This window comes from Chiloscyllium plagiosum, unplaced genomic scaffold, assembly GCF_037043375.1.
Source record: "Chiloscyllium plagiosum isolate Xiang-an unplaced genomic scaffold, Cpla_swu_hap1 HiC_scaffold_3, whole genome shotgun sequence".
NCBI lineage: Eukaryota > Metazoa > Chordata > Chondrichthyes > Orectolobiformes > Hemiscylliidae > Chiloscyllium > Chiloscyllium plagiosum.
In genome coordinates, this window is record NW_028270141.1 from 164,568,241 (window position 1) to 164,595,983 (window position 27,743).

At 58.0% G+C, this 27,743-nt stretch overlaps 1 long non-coding RNA gene across 1 annotated transcript in view; it reads right to left on the minus strand.

Annotated features, from left to right (window-relative positions):
* The window catches only part of LOC148151800 (uncharacterized), a 120,474-nt gene that overhangs the window by 30,984 nt on the left and 61,747 nt on the right, over nt 1-27,743 (minus strand). Inside the window, exon 2 of the long non-coding RNA XR_015752047.1 lies at nt 683-742. This is a non-coding gene — a long non-coding RNA (uncharacterized LOC148151800). The remainder of the gene's footprint in view (nt 1-682; nt 743-27,743) is intronic.

The window sequence follows — 27,743 nt, forward strand, 5'->3', positions numbered from 1 at the left end:
TCTCAGTCTGTGTCACTCTCTCAGATTTATGTGTGTGTGTGTCTCTCTCTCTCTGTCTCAGTCTGTGTCACTCTCTCAGATTTATGTGTGTGTGTGTGTCTCTCTCTCTGTCTCAGTCTGTGTCACTCTCTCAGATTTATGTGTGTGTGTGTGTGTCTCTCTCTGTCTCAGTCTGTGTCACTCTCTCATAGTGTGTGTGTGTCTCTCTCTCTCTCTGTCTCAGTCTGTGTCACTCTCTCAGATTTATGTGTGTGTGTGTGTCTCTCTCTCTCTGTCTCAGTCTGTGTCACTCTCTCAGATTTATGTGTGTGTGTGTGTCTCTCTCTCTCTGTCTCAGTCTGTGTCACTCTCTCAGATTTATGTGTGTGTGTCTCTCTCTCTCTGTCTCAGTCTGTGTCACTCTCTCATAGTGTGTGTGTGTCTCTCTCTCTCTGTCTCAGTCTGTGTCACTCTCTCAGATTTATGTGTGTGTGTCTCTCTCTCTCTGTCTCAGTCTGTGTCACTCTCTCAGATTTATGTGTGTGTGTGTCTCTCTCTCTCTGTCTCAGTCTGTGTCACTCTCTCAGATTTATGTGTGTGTGTGTGTCTCTCTCTCTCTGTCTCAGTCTGCGTCACCCTGTCTGTGCCTCTCCCCACAGCCCCATCCCCACACACTCACACTCACACCCACTGGTTTACTCACCCTGGCACTCTCTCCCAGGTACTGCCTCCCCACGTGCTTCACACGACCGGAAGCCTCACTCTGTAAGTACAGTAACTCATGTGTTTAGGTTCCTCATTTGCTCGGGAACATTTGAGTAACAATAACTCCACAGTTATTTTCACACCGTCAGCTTTCCTCACTTCCACAATGTACATCATGTCCGAGTCGGGAAAGGCAGAAAGGGCATATTCTAATAAACTCCCGGCAAAAATAACCACCCAATCAGCAAGCAAATGGAGTCCTCCCGATCATCACATCACAGGATCACAGTCAAACCTCCTCGATTCTTCTAAACTGAAACTGCAGCTCCCTCTACACTGTCCCCCATCAAACACCCCCCAGGACAGGGACAGCACGGGGTTAGATACAGAGTAAAGCTCCCTCTACACTGTCCCCCATCAAACACTCCCCAGGACAGGGACAGCACGGGGTTAGATACAGAGTAAAGCTCCCTCTACACTGTCCCCCATCAAACACCCCCCAGGACAGGGACAGCACGGGGTTAGATACAGAGTAAAGCTCCCTCTACACTGTCCCCCATCAAACACTCCCCAGGACAGGGACAACACGGGGTTAGATACAGAGTAAAGCTCCCTCTACACTGTCCCCCATCAAACACTCCCCAGGACAGGGACAGCACGGGGTTAGATACAGAGTAAAGCTCCCTCTACACTGTCCCCCATCAAACACCTCCCAGGACAGGGACAGCACGGGGTTAGATACAGAGTAAAGCTCCCTCTACACTGTCCCCCATCAAACACCCCCCAGGACAGGGACAGCACGGGGTTAGATACAGAGTAAAGCTCCCTCTACACTGTCCCCCATCAAACACCCCCCAGGACAGGGACAGCACGGGGTTAGATACAGAGTAAAGCTCCCTCTACACTGTCCCCCATCAAACACTCCCCAGGACAGGGACAACACGGGGTTAGATACAGAGTAAAGCTCCCTCTACACTGTCCCCCATCAAACACTCCCCAGGACAGGGACAGCACGGGGTTAGATACAGAGTAAAGCTCCCTCTACACTGTCCCCCATCAAACACCTCCCAGGACAGGGACAGCACGGGGTTAGATACAGAGTAAAGCTCCCTCTACACTGTCCCCCCATCAAACACTCCCAGGACACGGACAGCACGGGGTTAGATACAGAGTAAAGTTCCCTCTACACTGTCCCCCCATCAAACACACCCAGGACAGGGACAACGCAGGGTTAGATACAGAGTAGAGCTTCCTCTACACTGTCCCCCATCAAACACCCCCAGGACAGGGACAACACAGGGTCAGCTACAGAGTAAACCTTCCTCTACACTGTCCCCCATCGTGTAGCAGTGGTTAGCACTGCTGCCTCACAGCGCCAGAGACCCGGGTTCAATTCCTGCCTCAGGCGACTGACTGTGTGGAGTTTGCACATTCTCCCCGTGTCTGCGTGGGTTTCCTCCGGGTGCTCCGGTTTCCTCCCACAGTCCAAAGATGTGCAGGTCGGGGAGGATTGGCCACGCTAAATTGCCCGTAGTGATCAGGGATGTGTGGGCTAGCCATGGGAAATGAGTGTGGGGGATTCCAGGAATAGGATAGGTCTGGGTGGGAAGGTCTGCTCCATCATTGTCGCGATTCTATGATTCTGGGAATAATGCCGGAATGCAAAGCTGACAATGATCAGATCAGCCACAATCTCATTCAATGGCACAGCAGGGTCAATGGGCTGAATGGCCTTATAACAATTCCAGACCTTCCAGGGTTCCCTCAGAATTGCTGCTTGCCTCCTCCCCTCCTTTCCTCCCCAATCACTGGCAGCATTCCTGGGAATCTCCGAAGCCTTCACCAGCTTCCTAAATCGAGCCTGCTGGCAGTCCTCTGCCGGCTCAGTATGATCGGGAATGCAGGTGAACTGCTTTGCTTAACCCTGGGGCTGTTCAACAAATTCTGCTGGGAAACCACAGCGGGGGAGCTGCAGTGGTGAGTAAACGCGCCTGAGAAATGCCCCTCCAACTGGAACGGTTGCTAGTCACAAACTCTCTCTCACAGTGCTCACCCTGCCCTGTGCTGCTCAGACCGAGGGTCAACTCTGCATCCAGTGGTGGTCAGACCTACAGTGAACTCTGCATCCAGTGTTGGTCAGACCTACAGTGGGCACTGTACCCAGTGTTGGTCAGACCTACAGTGATCTCTGCATCCAGAGTTGGTCAGACCTACAGTGGGCACTGTAGCCAGTGTTTGTCAGACCTACAGTGAACACTGTATCCAGAGTTGGTCAGACACAGTGAACACTGTATCCAGTGTTGGTCAGACACAGTGAACACTGTATCCAGTGTTGGTCAGACACAGTGAACACTGTATCCAGTGTTGGTCAGACGTACAGTGAACACTGTATCCAGTATTGGTCACACCTACAGTAGAGGCACTGTATCCAGTGTTGGTCAGACCTACAGTGGGCACTGTAGCCAGTATTGGTCAGACCTACTTTGGGGCACTGTATGTAGTGTTGGTCAGACCGTCAGTGGGCACTGTAGCCAGTGTTGGTCAGACCTACAGTGAACACTGCATCCAGTGTTGCTCTGACCTAGAGTGGGACACTGTATCCAGTGTCAGACCTACAGTGGGCACTGTATCCAGTGTTGATCAGACCTACAGTGGAGCACTGTATCTAGTGTTGGTCAGACCTACAGTGGGCACTGCAGCCAGTATTGGTCAGACCTACAGTGGGCACTGTATCCAGTGTTGGTCAGACACAGTGAACACTGTATCCAGTGTTGGTCAGACCTACAGTGGGCACTGCAGCCAGTGATAATCAGACCTACAGTGGGCACTGTAGCCAGTATTGGTCAGACCTACAGTGGGGCACTTAATCTAGTGTTGGTCAGACCTACAGTAGAGGCATTGTATCCAGTGTTGGTCAGACCTACAGTGGGCACTGTAGCCAGTGATCGTCAGGCCTTCAGTGGGGCACTGTATCTAGTGTTGGGCAGACCTACAGTGGGCACTGTAGCCACTGTTGGTCAGACCTACAGTGGGCACTGTAGCCAGTATTGGTCACACCTACAGTAGAGGCACTGTATCCAGTGTTGGTCAGACCTGCAGTGGGCACTGTATCCAGTGTTGGTCAGACCTACAGTGGTGCACTGTAGCCAGTGTTGGTCAGACCTACAGTGAGGCACTGTATCTAGTGTTGGTCAGACCTACAGTGGGGCACTGTATCTAGTGTTGGTCAGACCTACAGTGGGCACTGCAGCCAGTATTGGTCAGACCTACAGTGGGCACTGTATCCAGTGTTGGTCAGACCTACAGTGGGCACTGTATCTAGTGTTGGCCAGACCTATAGTGGGCACTGCAGCCAGTGTTGGTCAGACCTACAGCGGGCACTGTATCCAGTGTTCGTCAGGCCTACAGTGAACACTGTATTCAGTGTTGTTCTGACCTAGAGTGGGACACTGTATCCAGTGTCAGACCTACAGTGGGCACTGTATCCAGTGGCGGTCAGACCTACAGTGGGCACTGTATCCAGTGTTGGTCAGACATACAGTGGGCACTGTATCCAGTATTGGTCACACCTACAGTGGAGGCACTGTGTCCAGTGTTGGTCAGACCTACAGTGGGCACTGCATCCAGTGTTGGTCAGACCTACAGTGGGGCACTGTAGCCAGTGTTGGCTAGACCTACAGTGAGGGGCTGTAGCCAGTGTTGGTCAGACCTACAGTGGGCACTGTAGCCAGTGTTGGTCAGACCTACAGTGGGCACTGTAGCCAGTGTTGGTCAGACCTACAGTGGGGCACTGTATCTAGTGTTGGTCAGACCTACAGTGGGCACTGTAGCCAGTGTTGGTCAGACCTACAGTGGGGCACTGTATCTAGTGTTGGTCAGACCTACAGTGGGCACTGTAGCCAGTGATGGTCAGACCTACAGTGGGGCACTGTAGGTAGTGTTAGTCTGACCTACAGTAGGTACTGTAGCCAGTGTTGGTCAGACTTACAGTGGGCACTGTAGCCAGTGTTGGTCAGACCTACAGTAGGGCATTGTTTCTAGTGTTGGTCAGACCTACAGTGGGGCACTGTATCTAGTGACGGTCAGACCTACAGTGGGGCACTGTAGCCAGTGTTGGTCAGACCTATAGTGTGCACTGTAGCCAGTGCTGGTCAGACCTACAGCAAACTCTGTATCTAGTGTTGGTCAGACCTACAGTGGGGCACTGTATCTAGTGACGGTCAGACCTACAGTGGGGCACTGTAGCCAGTGTTGGTCAGACCTATAGTGTGCACTGTAGCCAGTGCTGGTCAGACCTACAGTGGGCACTGTAGCCAGTGTTGGTCAGACCTATAGTGGGCACTATAGCCAGTGATGGTCAGACCTATAGTGGGCACTGTAGCCAGTGCTGGTCAGACCTACAGTGGGCACTGTATCCAGTGTTGGTCAGACCTACAGTGGGGCACTGTATCCACTGCTGGTCAGACCTACAGTGGGCACTGTAGCCAGTGTTGGTCAGACCTACAGTGGGCACTGTAGCCAGTGTTGGTCAGACCTACAGTGGGGCACTGTATCTAGTGTTGGTCAGACCTACAGTGGGCACTGTAGCCACTGTTGGTCAGACCTACAGTGGGCACTGTAGCCAGTGTTGGTCAGACCTACAGTAGGGCATTGTATCTAGTGTTGGTCAGACCTACAGTGGGCACTGTATCTAGTATTGGTCAGACCTATAGTGGGCACGATAGCCAGTGTTGGTCAGACCTACAGTGGGCACTGTATCCAGTGTTGGTCAGACCTACAGTGGGCACTGTAGCCAGTGATTGTCAGGCCTACAGTGGGGCACTGTATCTCGTGTTGGTCAGACCTACAGTGGGCACTGTAGCTACTGTTGGTCAGACCTACAGTGGGCACTGTAGCCAGTATTGGTCACACCTACAGTAGAGGCACTGTATCCAGTGTTGGTCATACCTACAGTGGGCACTGTATCTAGTGTTGGCCAGACCTACAGTGGGCACTGCAGCCAGTGTTGGTCAGACCTACAGTGGGCACTGTAGCCAGTGTTGGTCAGGCCTACAGTGGGGCACTGTATCTAGTGTTGGTCAGAGCTACAGTGGGCACTGTAGCCACTGTTGGTCAGACCTACAGTGGGCACTGTAGCCAGTATTGGTCAGACCTACAGTGGGGCACTGTATGTAGTGTTGGTCAGACCGTCAGTGGGCACTGTAGCCAGTGTTGGTCAGACCTACAGTGAACACTGCATCCAGTGTTGCTCTGACCTAGAGTGGGACACTGTATCCAGTGTCAGACCTACAGTGGGCACTGTATCCAGTGTTGATCAGACCTACAGTGGAGCACTGTATCTAGTGTTGGTCAGACCTACAGTGGGCACTGCAGCCAGTATTGGTCAGACCTACAGTGGGCACTGTATCCAGTGTTGGTCAGACACAGTAAACACTGTATCCAGTGTTGGTCAGACCTACAGTGGGCACTGTAGCCAGTATTGGTCAGACCTACAGTGGGGCACTTAATCAGGTGTTGGTCAGACCTACAGTAGAGGCATTGTATCCACTGTTGTTTAGACCTACAGTGGGCACTGTAGCCAGTGATCGTCGGGCCTACAGTGGGGCACTGTATCTAGTGTTGGGCAGACCTACAGTGGGCACTGTAGCCAGTATTGGTCACACCTACAGTAGAGGCACTGTATCCAGTGTTGGTCAGACCTGCAGTGGGCACTGTATCCAGTGTTGGTCAGACCTACAGTGGTGCACTGTAGCCAGTGTTGGTCAGACCTACAGTGGTGCACTGTAGCCAGTGTTGGTCAGACCTACAGTGGGGCACTGTATCTAGTGTTGGTCAGACCTACAGTGGGCACTGCAGCCAGTATTGGTCAGACCTACAGTGGGCACTGTATCCAGTGTTGGTCAGACCTACAGTGGGCACTGTATCTAGTGTTGGCCAGACCTATAGTGGGCACTGCAGCCAGTGTTGGTCAGACCTACAGTGGGCACTGCAGCCAGTGTTGGTCAGGCCTACAGTGGGGCACTGTATCTAGTGTTGGTCAGACCTACAGTGGGCACTGTATTTAGTGTTGGTCAGACCTACAGTGGGCACTCCAGCCAGTGTTGGTCAGACCTACAGTAGGCACTGCTGCCAGTGTTGGTCAGACCGACAGTGGGCACTGTAGCCAGTATTGGTCAGACCTACAGCAAACTCTGTATCTAGTGTTGGTCAGACCTACAGCAAACTCTGTTACCAGTGTTGGTCAGACCTACAGCGGGCACTGTATCTAGTGTTGGTCAGACCTACAGTGGGCACTGTATCCAGTGTTGGTCAGGCATACAGTGGGCACTGTATCCAGTATTGGTCACACCTACAGTGGAGGCACTGTATCCAGTGTTGGTCAGACCTACAGTGGGCACTGCATCCAGTGTTGGTCAGACCTACAGTGGGGCACTGTAGCCAGTGTTGGTCAGACCTACAGTGAGGGGCTGTAGCCAGTGTTGGTCAGACCTACAGTGGGCACTGTAGCCAGTGTTGGTCAGACCTACAGTGGGACACTGTATCTAGTGTTGGTCAGACCTACAGTGGGCACTGTAGCCAGTGTTGGTCAGACCTACAGTGGGCACTGTAGCCAGTGTTGGTCAGACCTACAGTGGGACACTGTATCTAGTGTTGGTCAGACCTACAGTGGGCACTGTAGCCAGTGATGGTCAGACCTACAGTGGGGCACTGAAGGTAGTGTTGGTCTGACCTACAGTAGGTACTGTAGCCAGTGTTGGTCAGACTTACAGTGGGCACTGTAGCCAGTGTTGGTCAGACCTACAGTAGGGCATTGTATCTAGTGTTGGTCAGACCTACAGTGGGCACTGTATCTAGTGTTGGTCAGACCTACAGTGGGCACTGTATCTAGTGTTGGTCAGACCTACAGTGGGGCACTGTAGCCAGTGTTGGTCAGACCTACAGTGGGCACTGTATCCAGTGCTGGTCAGACATACAGTGGGGCACTGTATCCAGTGTTGGTCAGACTTACAGTGGGCACTGTAGCCAGTGTTGGGCAGACCTACAGTGGGCACTGTAGCCAGTGCTGGTCAGATATACAGTGGAGCACTGTATCCAGTGTTGGTCAGACTTACAGTGGGCACTGTAGCCAGTGTTGGTCAGAACTACAGTGGGCACTGTATCCAGTGCTGGTCAGACATACAGTGGGGCACTGTATCCAGTGCTGGTCAGACATACAGAGGGGCACTGTATCCAGTGTTGGTCAGACCTACAGTGGGCACTGTAGCCACTGTTGGTTGAATGACATCTTGAACCACTGAAAAGCGACAGGACAGTATGAGATTATTTGGTCCATCGTTCCAGGTGCTGGAAAAGGGGGGTCAGCACAGTCTAACAGTCCAGCTCCTGGCCTGGAGTCACTGAGGTTACGGTGCTGCACGTCTGACCATGAGCCCAGCAGAGATAGCACCGGAATCAGGCCATTCAGCCCAGGGCCATCACCTCCCTATATCCAGGCCTAATAGCCTGGATCCAGGGCTAATAGTTCCCTGTATCCAGGGCTAACAGCTCCCTGTGCCCTGGGATAACAGCTCCCTATATCCAGGGCTAATAGCTCCCTGTGCCCAGGGCTAACCGCTCCCTGTGTCCAGGGCTAACAGCTCCCTGTATCCAGGGCTAACAGCTACCTGTGCCCAGGGCTAATAGCTACCTGTGCCCAGGGCTAACAGCTCCCTGTGCCCTGGGCTAACAGCTCCCTGTACCCAGGGCTAACAGCTCCCTGTATCCAGGGCTAACACCTCCCTGTGCCCAGGGCTAACAGCTCCCTGTGCCCAGGGCTAACAGCTCCCTGTGTCCAGGGCTAACAGCTCCCTGTGCCCTGGGCTAACACCTCCCTGTACCCAGGGCTAACACCTCCCTGTGCCCAGGGCTAACAGCTCCCTGTATCCAGGGCTCACAGCTCCCTGTGCCCAGGGCTAACACCTCCCTGTGCCCAGGGCTAACACCTCCCTGTACCCAGGGCTAACAGCTCCCTGTGCCCAGGGCTAACACCTCCCTGTGCCCAGGGCTAACACCTCCCTGTGCCCAGGGCTAACAGCTCCCTGTGCCCAGGGCTAACACCTCCCTGTGCCCAGCGCTAACAGCTCCGTGTATCCAGAGCTAACAGCTCCCTGTGCCCAGTGCTAACAGCTCCCTGTATCCAGAGCTAACTGCTCCCTGTATCTAGGGCTAACAGCTCCCTGTGCCCAGGGCTAACACCTCCCTGTGCCCAGGGCTAACAGCTCCCTGTGCCCAGGGCTAACACCTCCCTGTGCCCAGCGCTAACAGCTCCGTGTATCCAGAGCTAACAGCTCCCTGTGCCCAGTGCTAACAGCTCCCTGTATCCAGAGCTAACTGCTCCCTGTATCCAGGGCGAACAGCTCCCTGTACCCAGGGCTAACACCTCCCTGTGCCCAGGGCTAACTGCTCCCTGTGCCCAGGGCTAACACCTCCCTGTGCCCAGGGCGAACAGCTCCCTGTACCCAGGGCTAACAACTCCCTGTACCCAAGGCTAACAACTCCCTGTACCCAGCGCTAACAGCTCCCTGTGCCCAGGGCTAACAGCTCCCTGTACCCAGGGCGAACAGCTCCCTGTGCCCACGGCTAACAACTCCCTGTACCCAGCGCTAACAGCTCCCTGTGCCCAGGGCTAACAGCTCCCTGTACCCAGGGCTAACAACTCCCTGTACCCAAGGCTAACAACTCCCTGTACCCAGCGCTAACAGCTCCCTGTACCCAGGGCTAACAACTCCCTGTACCCAAGGCTAACAACTCCCTGTACCCAGCGCTAACAGCTCCCTGTGCCCAGGGCTAACAGCTCCCTGTGCCCAGGGCTAACAGCTCCCTGTGTCCAGCGCTAACAGCTCCCTGTGCCCTGGGCTAACAGCTCCCTGTACCCAGGGCTAACAGCTCCCTGTGCCCAGGGCTAACACCTCCCTGTGCCCAGGGCTAACACCTCCCTGTGCCCAGGGCTAACAGCTCCCCGTGCCCAGGGCTAACAGCTCCCTGTGCCCTGGGCTAACACCTCCCTGTACCCAGGGCTAACACCTCCCTGTGCCCAGGGCTAACAGCTCCCTGTATCCAGGGCTAACAACTCCCTGTGCCCAGGGCTAACTGCTCCCTGTATCCAGGGCAAACAGCTCCCTGTATCCAGGGCTAACAGCTCCCTGTGCCCAGGGCTAACACCTCCCTGTGCCAAGGGCTAACACCTCCCTGTATCCAGGACTAACAGCTCCCTGTGCCCAGTGCTAACAGCTCCCTGTGCAAAGGGCTAACTGCTCCCTGTATCCAGGGCTAAAAGCTCCCTGTGCCCAGGGCTAACAGCTCCCTGTATCCAGAGCTAACAGCTCCCTGTATGCAGGGCTAACAGCTCCCTGTATGCAGGGCTAACAACTCCCTGTATCCAGGGCTAACACCTCCCTGTATCCAGGGCTAACAGCTCCCTGTGTCCAGGGCTAACACCTCCCTGTATCCAGGGCGAACAGCTCCCTGTGCCCAGGGCGAACAGCTCCCTGTGCCCAGCGCTAACTGCTCCCTGTGCCCAGGGCTAACAGCTCCCTGTATCCAGGGCTAACAGCTCCCTGTGCCCAGGGCTAACAGCTCCCTGTGCCCAGGGCTAACACCTCCCTGTGCCCAGGGCTAACAGCTCCCTGTATCCAGGGCTAACAGCTCCCTGTGTCCAGGGCTAACAGCTCCCTGTGTCCAGGGCTAACACCTCCCTGTATCCAGGGCGAACAGCTCCCTGTGCCCAGGGCGAACAGCTCCCTGTGCCCAGGGCGAACAGCTCCCTGTGCCCAGGGCTAACAGCTCCCTGTATCCAGGACTAACAGCTCCCTGTACCCAGGGCTAACAGCTCCCTGTACCCAGGGCTAACAGCTCCCTGTACCCAGCGCTAACAGCTCCCTGTGCCCAGGGCTAACAGCTCCCTGTGTCCAGCGCTAACAGCTCCCTGTGCCCAGGGCAAACAGCTCCCTGTGCCCAGTGCGAACAGCTCCCTGTATCCAGGGCTAACAGCTCCCTGTATCCAGGGCTAACAGCTCCCTGTATCCAGGGCTAACAGCTCCCTGTATCCAGGGCTAACAGCTCCCTGTGCCCAGTGCTAACAACTCTCTGTGTCCAGGGCTAACAGCTCCCTGTATCCACGGCTCACAGCTCCCCGTCTCCAGGGCTAACAGCTCCCCGTGCCCTGCGCTAACAGCTCCCTATATCCACGGCTAACAGCACACTGTCTCCAGGGCTAAGAGCTCCCTATGTCCAGGGCTAACAGCTCCCTGTATCCAGGACTAACAGCTCCCTGTACCCAGGGCTAACAACTCCCTGTACCCAGGGCTAACAGCTCCCTGTACCCAGGGCTAACAACTCCCTGTACCCAAGGCTAACAACTCCCTGTACCCAGCGCTAACAGCTCCCTGTACCCAGCGCTAACAGCTCCCTGTGCCCAGGGCTAACAGCTCCCTGTGTCCAGCGCTAACAGCTCCCTGTGCCCAGGGCAAACAGCTCCCTGTGCCCAGTGCGAACAGCTCCCTGTATCCAGGGCTAACAGCTCCCTGTATCCAGGGCTAACAGCTCCCTGTATCCAGGGCTAACAGCTCCCTGTATCCAGGGCTAACAGCTCCCTGTGCCCAGTGCTAACAACTCTCTGTGTCCAGGGCTAACAGCTCCCTGTCTCCAGGGCTAACAGCTCCCCGTGCCCTGCGCTAACAGCTCCCTATATCCACGGCTAACAGCACCCTGTCTCCAGGGCTAACAGCTCCCCGTGCCCTGCGCTAACAGCTCCCTATATCCACGGCTAACAGCACACTGTCTCCAGGGCTAACAGCTCCCCGTGCCCTGGGCTAAAAGCTCCCTGTATCCAGGGCTAACAGCTCCCTGTGCCCAGGGCTAACAGCTCCCTGTGCCCTGGGCTAACAGCTCCCTGTGCCCAGGGCTAACAGCTCCCTGTATCTAGCGCTAACAGCTCCCCGTATCCAGGGCTAACAGCTCCCTGTATCCAGGGCTAACAGCTCCCTGTATCCAGGGCTAACAGCTCCCTGTATCCAGGGCTAACAGCTCCCTGAGCCCAGCGCTAACAGCTCCCTGTATCCAGGGCTAACAGCTCCCTGTATCCAGGGCTAACAGCTCCCTGTATCCAGGGCTAACAGCTCCCTGTGCCCAGTGCTAACAACTCTCTGTGTCCAGGGCTAACAGCTCCCTGTATCCACGGCTCACAGCTCCCTGTCTCCAGGGCTAACAGCTCCCCGTGCCCTCCGCTAACAGCTCCCTATATCCACGGCTAACAGCACCCTGTCTCCAGGGCTAACAGCTCCCCGTGCCCTGGGCTAACAGCTCCCTGTATCCAGGGCTAACAGCTCCCTGTGCCCAGGGATAATAGCTACCTGTGCCCAGGGCTTACAGCTCCCTGTGCCCTGGGCTAACAGCTCCCTGTGCCCAGGGCTAACAGCTCCCTGTATCTAGCGCTAACAGCTCCCCGTATCCAGGGCTAACAGCTCCCCGTATCCAGGGCTAACTGCTCCCCGTATCCAGGGCTAACTGCTCCCTGTATACAGGGCTAACTGCTCCCTGTATCCAGGGCTAACAGCTCCCTGTATACAGGGCTAACTGCTCCCTGTATCCAGGGCTAACAGCTCCCCGTATCCAGGGCTAACAGCTCCCGGTGCCCAGGGCTAACAGCTCCCTGTATCCAGGGCTAACAGCTTCCGGTGCCCAGGGCTAACAGCTCCCTGTGGCCAGGGCTAACAGCTCCCTGTATCCAGGGCTAACAGCCCCCTGTATCCTGGGCTAACAGCTCCCCGTGCCCAGGGCTAACAGCTCCCCGTGCCCAGGGCTAACAGCTCCCCGTGCCCAGGGCTAACAGCTCCCTGTGCCCAGGGCTAACAGCTCCCCGTGCCCAGGGCTAACAGCTCCCTGTATCCAGGGCAAACTGCTCCCTGTCCCCAGGGCTAACAGTTCCCTGTGCCCAGGGCCAACAGCTCCCTGTGCCCAGGGCTAACAGCTCCCTGTGCCCAAGGCTAACTGCTCCCTGTGCCCAGGGCAAACTGCTCCCTGTCCCCAGGGCTAACAGTTCCCTGTGCCCAGGGCTAACAGCTCCCTGTGCCCAGGGCTAACAGTTCCCTGTGCCCAGGGCTAACAGCTCCCTGTGCCCAGGGCTAACAGCTCCCTGTATCTAGCGCTAACAGCTCCCTGTATCCAGGGGTAACACCTTCCTGTGCCCAGGGCTAACACCTCCCTGTGCCCAGGGCTAACACCTCCCTGTGCCCAGGGCTAACACCTCCCTGTGCCCAGGGCTAACACCTCCCTGTATCCAGGGCTAACAGCTCCCTGTGCCCAGGACTAACAGCTCCCTGTGCCCAGGGCTAACAGCTACCTGTATCCAGGGCTAACAGCTCCCTGTGCCCAGGGCTAACAGCTCCCTGTGCCCAGGGCTAACAGTTCCCTGTGCCCAGGGCTAACAGTTCGCTGTATCCAGGGCTAACAGTTCCCTGTGCCCAGGGCTAACAGCTCCATGTGCCCAGGGCTAACAGCTCCCTGTGTCCAGGGCTAACAGCACCCTGTATCCAGCGCTAACAGCTCCCTGTGCCCAGGGCTAACAGTTCCCTGTACCCAGGGCTAACAGTTCCCTGTGCCCAGGGCTAACAGCTCCCTGTATCCAGCGCTAACATCCCCCTGTGCCAAGTGCTAACAGCTCCCTGTATCCAGCGCTAACAGCTCCCTGTGCCCAGGGCTAACAGATCCCTGTACCCAGGGCTAACAGCTCCCTGTATCCAGGGCTAACAGTTTGCTGTATCCAGGGCTAACAGTTCCCTGTGCCCAGCGCTAACAGCTCCCTATGCCCAGGGCGAACACCTCCCCGTATCCAGGGCTAACACCTCCCTGTGCCCTGGGCTAACACCTCACTGTGCCCAGGGCTAACACCTCACTGTGCCCAGGGCTAACACCTCCCTGTGCCCAGGGCAAACAGCTCCCTGTGCCCAGGGCTAACAGCTCCATGTGCCCAGGGCTAACACCTCCCTGTGCCCAGGGCTAACACCTCCCTGTGCCCAGGGCTAACACCTCCCTGTGCCCAGGGCAAACACCTCCCTGTATCCAGGGCTAACAGCTCCCTGTATCCAGGACTAACAGTCCCCTGTATCCAGGGCTAACAGCTCCCTGTATCCAGGGCTAACACCTCCCTGTATCCAGCGCTAACAGCTCCATGTGCCCAGAGCTAACAGCCCCCCGTATCCAGGGCTAACAGCTCCCTGTGCCCAGGGCTAACAGCTCCATGTGCCCAGGGCTAACAGCTCCCTGTATCCAGGGCTAACAGCCCCCTGTATCCAGGGCTAACAGCTCCCTGTGCCCAGGGCTAACAGCTCCCTGTGCCCAGGGCTAACAGCTCCCTGTGCCCAGGGCTAACAGCTCCCTGTATCCAGGGCTAACAGCCCCCTGTATCCAGGGCTAACAGCTCCCTCTATCCAGGGCTAACAGCTCCCTGTACCCAGGGCTAACAGCTCCCTGTGCCCAGGGCTAACAGCTCCATGTGCCCAGGGCTAACAGCTCCCTGTATCTAGGGCTAACAGCCCCCTGTATCCAGGGCTAACAGCTCCCTGTGCCCAGGGCTAACAGCTCCCTGTATCCAGGGCTAACAGCTCCCTGTGCCCAAGGCTAACAGCTCCCTGTATCCAGGGCTAACAGCTCCCCGTATCCAGGGCTAACAGCTCCCTGTACCCAGGGCTAACAGCTCCCTGTGCCCAGGGCTAACAGCTCCATGTGCCCAGGGCTAACAGCTCCCTGTATCTAGGGCTAACAGCCCCCTGTATCCAGGGCTAACAGCTCCCTGTATCCAGGGCTAACAGCTCCCTGTATCCAGGGCTAACAGCTCCCTGTATCCAGGGCTAACAGCTCCCTGTATCTAGGGCTAACAGCTCCCTGTATCCAGGGCTAACAGCTCCCCGTATCCAGGGCTAACAGCTCCCTGTATCCAGGGCTAACAGCTCCCTGTATCCAGGGCTAACAGCTCCCTGTGTCCAGGGCTAACAGCTCCCCGTATCCAGGGCTAACAGCTCCCTGTGCCCAAGGCTAACAGCTCCCCGTATCCAGGGCTAACAGCTCCCTGTGCCCAGGGCTAACAGCTCCCTGTATCCAGGGCTAACAGCCCCCTGTATCCAGGGCTAACAGCTCCCTGTGCCCAGGGCTAACAGCTCCCTGTGCCCAAGGCTAACAGCTCCCCGTATCCAAGGCTAACAGCTCCATGTGCCCAAGGCTAACTGCGCCCCGTGCCCAGGGCTAACAGCTCCCTGTATCCAGGGCTAACAGCTCCCTGTGCCCAGGGCTAACAGCTCCATGAGCCCAGGGCTAACAGCTCCCTGTGCCCGGGGCTAACAGTTCCCTGTATCCAGCGCTAACAGCTCCCTGTGCGCAGGGCTAACAGCTCCCTGTATCCTGGGCTAACAGCTCCCTGTATCCAGGGCTAACAGCACCCTGTATCCAGGGCTAACAGCTCCCTGTGCCCAGGGCTAACAGCTCCCTGTATCCAGCGCTAACAGCACCCTGTATCCAGGGCTAACAGCTCCCTGTATCCAGCGCTAACAGCTCCCTGTATCCAGGGCTAACTGCTCCCTGTATCCAGCGCTAACAGCTCCCCGTATCCAGGGCTAACAGCTCCCTGTATCCAGGGCTAACAGCTCCCTGTATCCAGCGCTAACAGCTCCCTGTATCCAGGGCTAACAGCACCCTGTATCCAGGGCTAACAGCACCCTGTATCCAGCGCTAACAGCTCCCTGTATCCAGGGCTAACAGCACCCTGTATCCAGGGCTAACAGCACCCTGTATCCAGGGCTAACAGCACCCTGTATCCAGGGCTAACAGCTCCCTGTATCCTGGGCTAACAGCACCCTGTATCCAGGGCTAACAGCACCCTGTATCCAGGGCTAACAGCACCCTGTATCCAGCGCTAACAGCTCCCTGTATCCAGCGCTAACAGCTCCCTTTGTCCAGGGCTAACAGCACCCTGTATCCAGGGCTAACTGCTCCCTGTATCCAGCGCTAACAGCACCCTGTATCCAGCGCTAACAGCTCCCCGTATCCAGGGCGAACAGCTCCCTGTATCCAGCGCTAACAGCTCCCTGTATCCAGGGCTAACAGCTCCCTGTATCCAGCGCTAACAGCTCCCCGTATCCAGCGCTAACAGCTCCCTGTATCCAGCGCTAACAGCTCCCTGTATCCAGGGCTAACAGCTCCCTGTATCCAGCGCTAACAGCTCCCCGTATCCAGGGCTAACAGCTCCCTGTATCCAGCGCTAACAGCTCCCTGTATCCAGGGCTAACAGCTCCCTTTCCCAGGGCTAACAGCTCCCTGTATCCAGCGCTAACAGCTCCCCGTATCCAGGGCTAAACAGCTCCCTGTATCCAGGGCTAACAGCTCCCTGTATCCAGGGCTAACTGCGCCCCGTGCCCAGGGCTAACAGCTCCCTGTATCCAGGGCTAACAGCTCCCTGTATCCAGCGCTAACAGCTCCCTGTATCCAGCGCTAACAGCTCCCTGTACCCAGGGCTAACAGCTCCCTGTGCGCAGGGCTAACAACTCCCTGTATCCAGGGCTAACTGCGCCCCGTGCCTAGGGCTAACAGCTCCCTGTACCCAGGGCTAACACCTCCCTGTATCCAGCGCTAACAGCTCCCTGTATCCAGGGCTAACAGCTCCCTGTGCCCAGGGCGAACAGCTCCCTGTATCCAGGGCTAACTGCTCCCTGTGCCCAGGGCTAACAGCTCCCTGTCCTCAGGGCTAACACCTCCCTGTGCCCAGTGCTAACTGCTCCCTGTCCCCAGGGCTAACAGCTCCCCGTATCCAGGGATAACAGCTCCCTGTATCCAGGGCTAACAGCCCCCTGTATCCAGGACTAACTGCTCCCTGTGCCCAGGGCTAACAGCTCCCTGTGCCCAGTGCTAACAGCTCCCTGTATCCAGGGCTAACAGCTCCCTGCGCCCAGGGCTAACAGCTCCCTGTATCCAGGGCTAACAGCTCCCTGTATCCAGGGCTAACTGCTCCCTGTATCCAGGGCTAACAGCTCCCTGTCCCCAGGGCTAACACCTCCCTGTGCCCAGTGCTAACTGCTCCCTGTCCCCAGGGCTAACACCTCCCTGTGCCCAGTGCTAACAGCTCCCTGTATCCAGGGCTAACAGCTCCCTGTATCCAGGGCTAACTGCTCCCTGTCCCCAGGGCTAACAGCCCCCTGTATCCAGGGCTAACAGCCCCCAGTATCCAGGGCTAACAGCTCGCTGCATCCAAGGCTAACAGCTCCCTGTGCCCAGGGCTAACAGCTCGCTGTATCCAGGGCTAACAGCTCCCCGTATCCAGGGCTAATAGCTCCCCGTATCCAGGGCTAACAGCTCCCTGTGCCCAGGGCTAACAGCTCCATGTGCCCAGGGCTAACAGTCCCCTGTATCCAGGGCTAACAGCTCCCTGTATCCAGGGCTAACAGCTCCCTCTATCCAGCGCTAACAGCTCCAAGTGCCCACGGCTAACAGCCCCCTGTATCCAGGGCTAACAGTCCCCTGTGCCCAGTGCTAACAGCTCCCTGTATCCAGGGCTAACAGCTCCCAGTGCCCAGGGCTAACAGCTCCCTGTATCCAGGACTAACAGCTCCCTTTATCCAGGGCTAACAGCTCGCAGTGTCCAGGGCTAACAGCTCCCTGTATCCAGGGCTAACATCTCCCTGAATCCAGGGCTAACAGCTCCCTGTGCCCAGTGCTAACTGCTCCCTGTCCCCAGGGCTAACACCTCCCTGTGCCCAGTGCTAACAGCTCCCTGTATCCAGGGCTAACAGCTCCCTGTGCCCAGGGCTAACAGCTCCCTGTGCCCAGTGCTAACAGCTCCCTGTGCCCAGGGCTAACAGCTCCCTGTACCCAGGGCTAACAGCTCCCTGTGCCCAGGGCTAACAGCTCCCTGTGCCCAGGGCTAACTGCCCCCTGTATCCAGGGCTAACAGCTCCCTGTGCCCAGGGCTAACAGCCCCCTGTATCCAGGGCTAACAGCTCCCTGTATCCAGCGCTAACAGCTCCCTGTGCCCAGGGGCTAACAGGTCCCTGTGCCCAGGGCTAACAGCTCCCTGTGCCCAGGGGCTAACAGCTCCCTGTATCCAGCGCTAACAGCTCCCTGTGCCCAGGGCTAACACCTCCCTGTGCCCAGTGCTAACAGCTCCTTGTATCCAGGGCTAACAGCTCCCTGTGCCCAGGGCTTACAGCCCCCTGTATCCAGGGCTAACAGCTCCCTGTGACCAGGGCTAACATATCCCTGTGCCCAGGGCTAACAGCTCCCTGTGCCCAGGGCTAACACCTCCCTGTCCCCAGGGCTAACACCTCCCTGTCCCCAGGGCTAACTGCTCCCTGTATCCAGGGCTAACAGTTCCCTGTATCCAGGGCTAACCGCTCCCTGTGCCCAGGGCTAACAACTCCCTGTCTCCAGGGCTAACTGCTCCCTGTCCCCAGGGCTAACGGCACCCTGTATCCAGGGCTAACCGCTCCCTGTGCCCAGGGCTAACAGCCCCCTGTATCCAGGGCTAACAGCTCCCTGTGCCCAGTGCTAACAGCTCCCTGTATCCAGGACTAACAGCCCCCTGTATCCAGGGCTAACAGCTCCCTGTGCCCAGTACTAACAGCTCGCTGTATCCAGGGCTAACAGCTCCCTGTGCCCAGGGCTAACAGCTCCATGTGCCCAGGGCTAACAGCTCCCTGTGCCCAGGGCTAACAGCTCCCTGTGCCCAGGGCTAACAGCTCCATGTGCCCAGGGCTAACAGCTCAATGTGCCCAGGGCTAACAGCTCCCTGTGCCCAGGGCTAACAGCTCCATGAGCCCAGGGCTAACAGCTCCCTGTAACCTGGGCTAACAGCTCCCTGTGCCCAGGGCTAACAGCTCCCTGTATCCAGGGCTAACAGCTCCCTGTGTCCAGGGCTAACAGCTCCCTTTGTCCAGGGCTAACAGCTCCCCGTATCCAGGGCTAACAGCTCCCTGTATCCAGCGCTAACAGCTCCCCGTATCCAGCGCTAACAGCACCCTGTATCCAGCGCTAACAGCACCCTGTATCCAGCGCTAACAGCTCCCCGTATCCAGGGCTAACAGCTCCCTGTATCCAGGGCTAACAGCTCCCTCTATCCAGGGCTAACAGCTCCCTGTATCCAGGGCTAACAGCTCCCTGTATCCAGGGCTAACAGCTCCCTGTATCCAGGGCTAACAGCTCCCTGTATCCAGGGCTAACAGCTCCCTGGATCCAGGGCTAACAGCTCCCTGTATCCAGGGCTAACAGCTCCCTGTATCCAGGGCTAACAGCTCCCTGTATCCAGGGCTAACAGCTCCCTGGATCCAGGGCGAACAGCTCCCTGTACCCAGGGCTAACACCTCCCTGTATCCAGCGCTAACAGCTCCCTATATCCAGGGCTAACTGCGCCCCGTGCCCAGAGCTAACAGCTCCCTGTGCCCAGGGCTAACAGCTCCCTGTATCCAGGGCTAACTGCTCCCTGTGCCCAGGGCTAACAGCTCCCTGTGCCCAGGGCTAACAGCTCCCTGTCCTCAGGGCTAACACCTCCCTGTGCCCAGTGCTAACTGCTCCCTGTATCCAGGGCTAACTGCTCCCTGTCCCCAGGGCTAACAGCTCCCCGTATCCAGGGATAACAGCTCCCTGTATCCAGGGCTAACAGCTCCCTGTGCCCAGTGCTAACAGCTCCCTGTATCCAGGGCTAACAGCTCCCTGCGCCCAGGGCTAACAGCTCCCTGCGCCCAGGGCTAACAGCTCCCTGTATCCAGGGCTAACAGCTCCCTGTATCCAGGGCTAACAGCTCCCTGTATCCAGGGCGAACAGCTCCCTGTCCCCAGGGCTAACACCTCCCTGTGCCCAGTGCTAACTGCTCCCTGTCCCCAGGGCTAACACCTCCCTGTGCCCAGTGCTAACAGCTCCCTGTATCCAGGGCTAACAGCCCCCTGTATCCAGGGCTAACTGCTCCCTGTCCCCAGGGCTAACAGCCCCCTGTATCCAGGACTAACAGCTCCCTGTGCCCAGGGCTAACAGCCCCCAGTATCCAGGGCTAACAGCTCGCTGCATCCAGGGCTAACAGCTCCCTGTGCCCAGGGCTAACAGCTCGCTGTATCCAGGGCTAACAGCTCCCCGTATCCAGGGCTAATAGCTCCCCGTATCCAGGGCTAACAGCTCCCTGTGCCCAGGGCTAACAGCTCCATGTGCCCAGGGCTAACAGCTCCCTGTATCCAGGGCTAACAGCTCCCTGCGCCCAGGGCTAACAGCTCCCTGTGCCCAGGGCTAACAGCTCCATGTGCCCAGGGCTAACAGCTCCCTGTATCCAGGGCTAACAGCTCCCTGCGCCCAGGGCTAACAGCTCCCTGTATCCAGGGATAACAGTCCCCTGTATCCAGGGCTAACAGCTCCCTGTATCCAGGGCTAACAGCTCCCTCTATCCAGCGTTAACAGCTCCAAGTGCCCACGGCTAACAGCCCCCTGTATCCAGGGCTAACAGCTCCCTGTGCCCAGTGCTAACAGCTCCCTGTATCCAGGGCTAACTGCTCCCTGTCCCCAGGGCTAACAGCTCCCCGTATCCAGGGATAACAGCTCCCTGTATCCAGGGCTAACAGCCCCCTGTATCCAGGGCTAACTGCTCCCTGTCCCCAGGGCTAACAGCCCCCTGTATCCAGGGCTAACAGCTCCCTGCGCCCAGGGCTAACAGCTCCCTGCGCCCAGGGCTAACAGCTCCCTGTATCCAGGGCTAACTGCTCCCTGTATCCAGGGCGAACAGCTCCCTGTCCCCAGGGCTAACACCTCCCTGTGCCCAGTGCTAACTGCTCCCTGTCCCCAGGGCTAACACCTCCCTGTGCCCAGTGCTAACAGCTCCCTGTTTCCAGGGCTAACAGCCCCCTGTATCCAGGGCTAACTGCTCCCTGTCCCCAGGGCTAACAGCCCCCTGTATCCAGGACTAACAGCTCCCTGTGCCCAGGGCTAACAGCCCCCAGTATCCAGGGCTAACAGCTCCCTGTGCCCAGGGCTAACAGCTCGCTGTATCCAGGGCTAACAGCTCCCCGTATCCAGGGCTAATAGCTCCCCGTATCCAGGGCTAACAGCTCCCTGTGCCCAGGGCTAACAGCTCCCTGTATCCAGGGCTAACAGCTCCCTCTATCCAGGGCTAACAGCTCCCTGTATCCAGGGCTAACAGCTCCCTGTATCCAGGGCTAACAGCTCCCTGTATCCAGGGCTAACAGCTCCCTGTATCCAGGGCTAACAGCACCCTGTATCCAGCGCTAACAGCTCCCCGTATCCAGGGCTAACAGCACCCTGTATCCAGCGCTAACAGCTCCCTGTATCCAGGGCTAACAGCTCCCTGTATCCAGGGCTAACAGCTCCCTGTATCCAGGGCTAACTGCACCCCGTGCCCAGGGCTAACAGCTCCCTGTGTCCAGGGCTAACAGCTCCCTGTGCCCAGTGCTAACAGCTCCCTGTATCCAGGGCTAACAGCTCCCTGTCCCCAGGGCTAACAGCTCCCTGTATCCAGGGCTAACAGCTCCCTGTATCCAGCGCTAACAGCTCCCTGTACCCAGGGCTAACAGCTCCCTGTGCCCAGGGCTAACAGCTCCCTGTGCCCAGGGCTAACAGCTCCCTGAATCCAGGGCTAACAGCTCCCTGTATCCAGGGCTAACTGCGCCCCGTGCCCAGGGCTAACAGCTCCCTGTATCCAGGGCTAACAGCTCCCTGTATCCAGCGCTAACAGCTCCCTGTACCCAGGGCTAACAGCTCCCTGTGCCCAGGGCTAACGGCCCCCTGTATCCAGGGCTAACCGCTCCCTGTGCCCAGGGCTAACAGCCCCCTGTATCCAGGGCTAACAGCTCCCTGTGCCCAGTGCTAACAGCTCCCTGTATCCAGGACTAACAGCCCCCTGTATCCAGGGCTAACAGCTCCCTGTGCCCAGTGCTAACAGCTCGCTGTATCCAGGGCTAACAGCTCCCTGTGCCCAGGGCTAACAGCTCCATGTGCCCAGGGCTAACAGCTCAATGTGCCCAGGGCTAACAGCTCCCTGTGCCCAGGGCTAACACCTCCATGAGCCCAGGGCTAACAGCTCCCTGTATCCAGGGCTAACAGCTCCCCGTATCCAGGGCTAACAGCTCCCCGTATCCAGCGCTAACAGCACCCTGTATCCAGCGCTAACAGCACCCTGTATCCAGCGCTAACAGCTCCCCGTATCCAGGGCTAACAGCTCCCTGTATCCAGGGCTAACAGCTCCCTCTATCCAGGGCTAACAGCTCCCTGTATCCAGGGCTAACAGCTCCCTGTATCCAGGGCTAACAGCACCCTGTATCCAGCGCTAACAGCTCCCCGTATCCAGGGCTAACAGCACCCTGTATCCAGCGCTAACAGCTCCCTGTATCCAGGGCTAACAGCTCCCTGTATCCAGGGCTAACAGCTCCCTGTATCCAGGGCTAACTGCGCCCCGTGCCCAGGGCTAACAGCTCCCTGTATCCAGGGCTAACAGCTCCCTGTATCCAGCGCTAACAGCTCCCTGTGCCCAGGGCTAACTGCGCCCCGTGCCCAGGGCTAACAGCTCCCTGTATCCAGGGCTAACAGCTCCCTGTATCCAGCGCTAACAGCTCCCTGTACCCAGGGCTAACAGCTCCCTGTGCCCAGGGCTAACAGCTCCCTGTGCCCAGGGCTAACAGCTCCCTGAATCCAGGGCTAACAGCTCCCTGTATCCAGGGCTAACTGCGCCCCGTGCCCAGGGCTAACAGCTCCCTGTATCCAGGGCTAACAGCTCCCTGTATCCAGCGCTAACAGCTCCCTGTACCCAGGGCTAACAGCTCCCTGTGCCCAGGGCTAACAGCTCCCTGTATCCAGGGCTAACAGCTCCCTGTGTCCAGGGCTAACAGCTCCCTTTGTCCAGGGCTAACAGCTCCCCGTATCCAGGGCTAACAGCTCCCTGTATCCAGCGGTAACAGCTCCCCGTATCCAGCGCTAACAGCACCCTGTATCCAGCGCTAACAGCACCCTGTATCCAGCGCTAACAGCTCCCCGTATCCAGGGCTAACAGCTCCCTCTATCCAGGGCTAACAGCTCCCTGTATCCAGGGCTAACAGCTCCCTCTATCCAGGGCTAACAGCTCCCTGTATCCAGGGCTAACAGCTCCCTCTATCCAGGGCTAACAGCTCCCTGTATCCAGGGCTAACAGCTCCCTGTATCCAGGGCTAACAGCTCCCTGTATCCAGGGCTAACAGCTCCCTGGATCCAGGGCGAACAGCTCCCTGTACCCAGGGCTAACTCCTCCCTGTATCCAGCGCTAACAGCTCCCTGTATCCAGGGCTAACTGCGCCCCGTGCCCAGAGCTAACAGCTCCCTGTGCCCAGGGCTAACAGCTCCCTGTATCCAGGGCTAACTGCTCCCTGTGCCCAGGGCTAACAGCTCCCTGTGCCCAGGGCTAACAGCTCCCTGTCCTCAGGGCTAACACCTCCCTGTGCCCAGTGCTAACTGCTCCCTGTATCCAGGGCTAACTGCTCCCTGTCCCCAGGGCTAACAGCTCCCCGTATCCAGGGATAACAGCTCCCTGTATCCAGGGCTAACAGCTCCCTGTGCCCAGTGCTAACAGCTCCCTGTATCCAGGGCTAACAGCTCCCTGCGCCCAGGGCTAACAGCTCCCTGCGCCCAGGGCTAACAGCTCCCTGTATCCAGGGCTAACAGCTCCCTGTATCCAGGGCTAACTGCTCCCTGTATCCAGGGCGAACAGCTCCCTGTCCCCAGGGCTAACACCTCCCTGTGCCCAGTGCTAACTGCTCCCTGTCCCCAGGGCTAACACCTCCCTGTGCCCAGTGCTAACAGCTCCCTGTATCCAGGGCTAACAGCCCCCTGTATCCAGGGCTAACTGCTCCCTGTCCCCAGGGCTAACAGCCCCCTGTATCCAGGACTAACAGCTCCCTGTGCCCAGGGCTAACAGCTCCCTGTGCCCAGGGCTAACAGCTCGCTGTATCCAGGGCTAACAGCTCCCCGTATCCAGGGCTAATAGCTCCCCGTATCCAGGGCTAACAGCTCCCTGTGCCCAGGGCTAACAGCTCCATGTGCCCAGGGCTAACAGCTCCCTGTATCCAGGGCTAACAGCTTCCTGCGCCCAGGGCTAACAGCTCCCTGTGCCCAGGGCTAACAGCTCCATGTGCCCAGGGCTAACAGCTCCCTGTATCCAGGGCTAACAGCTCCCTGCGCCCAGGGCTAACAGCTCCCTGTATCCAGGGATAACAGTCCCCTGTATCCAGGGCTAACAGCTCCCTGTATCCAGGGCTAACAGCTCCCTCTATCCAGCGCTAACAGCTCCAAGTGCCCACGGCTAACAGCCCCCTGTATCCAGGGCTAACAGCTCCCTGTGCCCAGTGCTAACAGCTCCCTGTATCCAGGGCTAACTGCTCCCTGTCCCCAGGGCTAACAGCGCCCCGTATCCAGGGATAACAGCTCCCTGTATCCAGGGCTAACAGCCCCTGTATCCAGGGCTAACAGCTCCCTGTGCCCAGTGCTAACAGCTCCCTGTATCCAGGGCTAACAGCTCCCTGTATCCAGGGCTAACAGCTCCCTGTATCCAGGGCTAACAGCTCCCTGTATCCAGGGCTAACAGCTCCCTGGATCCAGCGCTAACAGCTCCCTGTATCCAGGGCTAACTGCGCCCCGTGCCCAGAGCTAACAGCTCCCTGTGCCCAGGGCGAACAGCTCCCTGTACCCAGGGCTAACACCTCCCTGTATCCAGCGCTAACAGCTCCCTGTATCCAGGGCTAACTGCGCCCCGTGCGCAGAGCTAACAGCTCCCTGTGCCCAGGGCTAACAGCTCCCTGTATCCAGGGCAAACTGCTCCCTGTGCCCAGGGCTAACAGCTCCCTGTCCTCAGGGCGAACACCTCCCTGTGCCCAGTGCTAACTGCTCCCTGTATCCAGGGCTAACAGCTCCCTGTATCCAGGGCTAACAGCTCCCTGTATCCAGGGCTAACAGCACCCTGTATCCAGCGCTAACAGCTCCCCGTATCCAGGGCTAACAGCACCCTGTATCCAGCGCTAACAGCTCCCTGTATCCAGGGCTAACAGCTCCCTGTATCCAGGGCTAACAGCTCCCTGTATCCAGGGCTAACTGCGCCCCGTGCCCAGGGCTAACAGCTCCCTGTATCCAGGGCTAACAGCTCCCTGTGCCCAGTGCTAACAGCTCCCTGTGCCCAGGGCTAACAGCTCCCTGTCCCCAGGGCTAACAGCTCCCTGTATCCAGGGCTAACAGCTCCCTGTATCCAGCGCTAACAGCTCCCTGTACCCAGGGCTAACAGCTCCCTGTGCCCAGGGCTAACAGCTCCCTGTGCCCAGGGCTAACAGCTCCCTGAATCCAGGGCTAACAGCTCCCTGTATCCAGGGCTAACTGCGCCCCGTGCCCAGGGCTAACAGCTCCCTGTATCCAGGGCTAACAGCTCCCTGTATCCAGCGCTAACAGCTCCCTGTACCCAGGGCTAACAGCTCCCTGTGCCCAGGGCTAACAGCTCCCTGTATCCAGGGCTAACAGCTCCCTGTGTCCAGGGCTAACAGCTCCCTGTATCCAGCGCTAACAGCTCCCTGTACCCAGGGCTAACAGCTCCCTGTGCCCAGGGCTAACAGCTCCCTGTATCCAGGGCTAACAGCTCCCTGTGTCCAGGGCTTACAGCTCCCTGTATCCAGGGCTAACAGCTCCCTGTATCCAGCGCTAACAGCTCCCCGTATCCAGCGCTAACAACTCCCTGTACCCAGGGCTAACAGCTCCCTGTGCCCAGGGCTAACAGCTCCCTGTATCCAGGGCTAACAGCTCCCTGTGTCCAGGGCTTACAGCTCCCTGTATCCAGCGCTAACAGCACCCTGTATCCAGCGCTAACAGCTCCCCGTATCCAGGGCTAACAGCTCCCTGTATCCAGGGCTAACAGCTCCCTCTATCCAGGGCTAACAGCTCCCTGTATCCAGGGCTAACAGCTCCCTGTATCCAGGGCTAACAGCTCCCTGTATCCAGGGCTAACAGCTCCCTGGATCCAGGGCGAACAGCTCCCTGTACCCAGGGCTAACACCTCCCTGTATCCAGCGCTAACAGCTCCCTGTATCCAGGGCTAACTGCGCCCCGTGCCCAGAGCTAACAGCTCCCTGTGCCCAGGGCTAACAGCTCCCTGTATCCAGGGCTAACTGCTCCCTGTGCCCAGGGCTAACAGCTCCCTGTGCCCAGGGCTAACAGCTCCCTGTCCTCAGGGCTAACACCTCCCTGTGCCCAGTGCTAACTGCTCCCTGTATCCAGGGCTAACTGCTCCCTGTCCCCAGGGCTAACAGCTCCCCGTATCCAGGGATAACAGCTCCCTGTATCCAGGGCTAACAGCTCCCTGTGCCCAGTGCTAACAGCTCCCTGTATCCAGGGCTAACTGCTCCCTGTCCCCAGGGCTAACAGCTCCCCGTATCCAGGGATAACAGCTCCCTGTATCCAGGGCTAACAGCTCCCTGTATCCAGGGCTAACAGCTCCCTGTATCCAGGGCTAACTACTCCCTGTATCCAGGGCGAACAGCTCCCTGTCCCCAGGGCTAACACCTCCCTGTGCCCAGTGCTAACTGCTCCCTGTCCCCAGGGCTAACACCTCCCTGTGCCCAGTGCTAACAGCTCCCCGTATCCAGGGCTAACAGCTCCCTGTATCCAGGGCTAACTGCTCCCTGTCCCCAGGGCTAACAGCCCCCTGTATCCAGGACTAACAGCTCCCTGTGCCCAGGGCTAACAGCCCCCAGTATCCAGGGCTAACAGCTCGCTGCATCCAGGGCTAACAGCTCCCTGTGCCCAGGGCTAACAGCTCGCTGTATCCAGGGCTAACAGCTCCCCGTATCCAGGGCTAATAGCTCCCCGTATCCAGGGCTAACAGCTCCCTGTGCCCAGGGCTAACAGCTCCATGTGCCCAGGGCTAACAGCTCCCTGTATCCAGGGCTAACAGCTCCCTGCGCCCAGGGCTAACAGCTCCCTGTGCCCAGGGCTAACAGCTCCATGTGCCCAGGGCTAACAGCTCCCTGTATCCAGGGCTAACAGCTCCCTGCGCCCAGGGCTAACAGCTCCCTGTATCCAGGGATAACAGTCCCCTGTATCCAGGGCTAACAGCTCCCTGTATCCAGGGCTAACAGCTCCCTCTATCCAGCGCTAACAGCTCCAAGTGCCCACGGCTAACAGCCCCCTGTATCCAGGGCTAACAGCTCCCTGTGCCCAGTGCTAACAGCTCCCTGTATCCAGGGCTAACTGCTCCCTGTCCCCAGGGCTAACAGCTCCCCGTATCCAGGGATAACAGCTCCCTGTATCCAGGGCTAACAGCCCCTGTATCCAGGGCTAACAGCTCCCTGTGCCCAGTGCTAACAGCTCCCTGTATCCAGGGCTAACAGCTCCCTGCGCCCAGGGCTAACAGCTCCCTGCGCCCAGGGCTAACAGCTCCCTGTATCCAGGGCTAACAGCTCCCTGTATCCAGGGCGAACAGCTCCCTGTCCCCAGGGCTAAAACCTCCCTGTGCCCAGTGCTAACTGCTCCCTGTCCCCAGGGCTAACACCTCCCTGTGCCCAGTGCTAACAGCTCCCTGTATCCAGAGCTAACAGCCCCCTGTATCCAGGGCTAACTGCTCCCTGTCCCCAGGGCTAACAGCCCCCTGTATCCAGGACTAACAGCTCCCTGTGCCCAGGGCTAACAGCCCCCAGTATCCAGGGCTAACAGCTCCCCGTATCCAGGGCTAATAGCTCCCCGTATCCAGGGCTAACAGCTCCCTGTGCCCAGGGCTAACAGCTCCATGTGCCCAGGGCTAACAGCTCCCTGTATCCAGGGCTAACAGCTCCCTGCGCCCAGGGCTAACAGCTCCCTGTATCCAGGGCTAACAGTCCCCTGTATCCCGGGCTAACAGCTCCCTGTATCCAGGGCTAACAGCTCCCTCTATCCAGCGCTAACAGCTCCAAGTGCCCACGGCTAACAGCCCCCTGTATCCAGGGCTAACAGCTCCCTGTGCCCAGTGCCAACAGCTCCCTGTATCCAGGGCTAACAGCTCCCTGTGC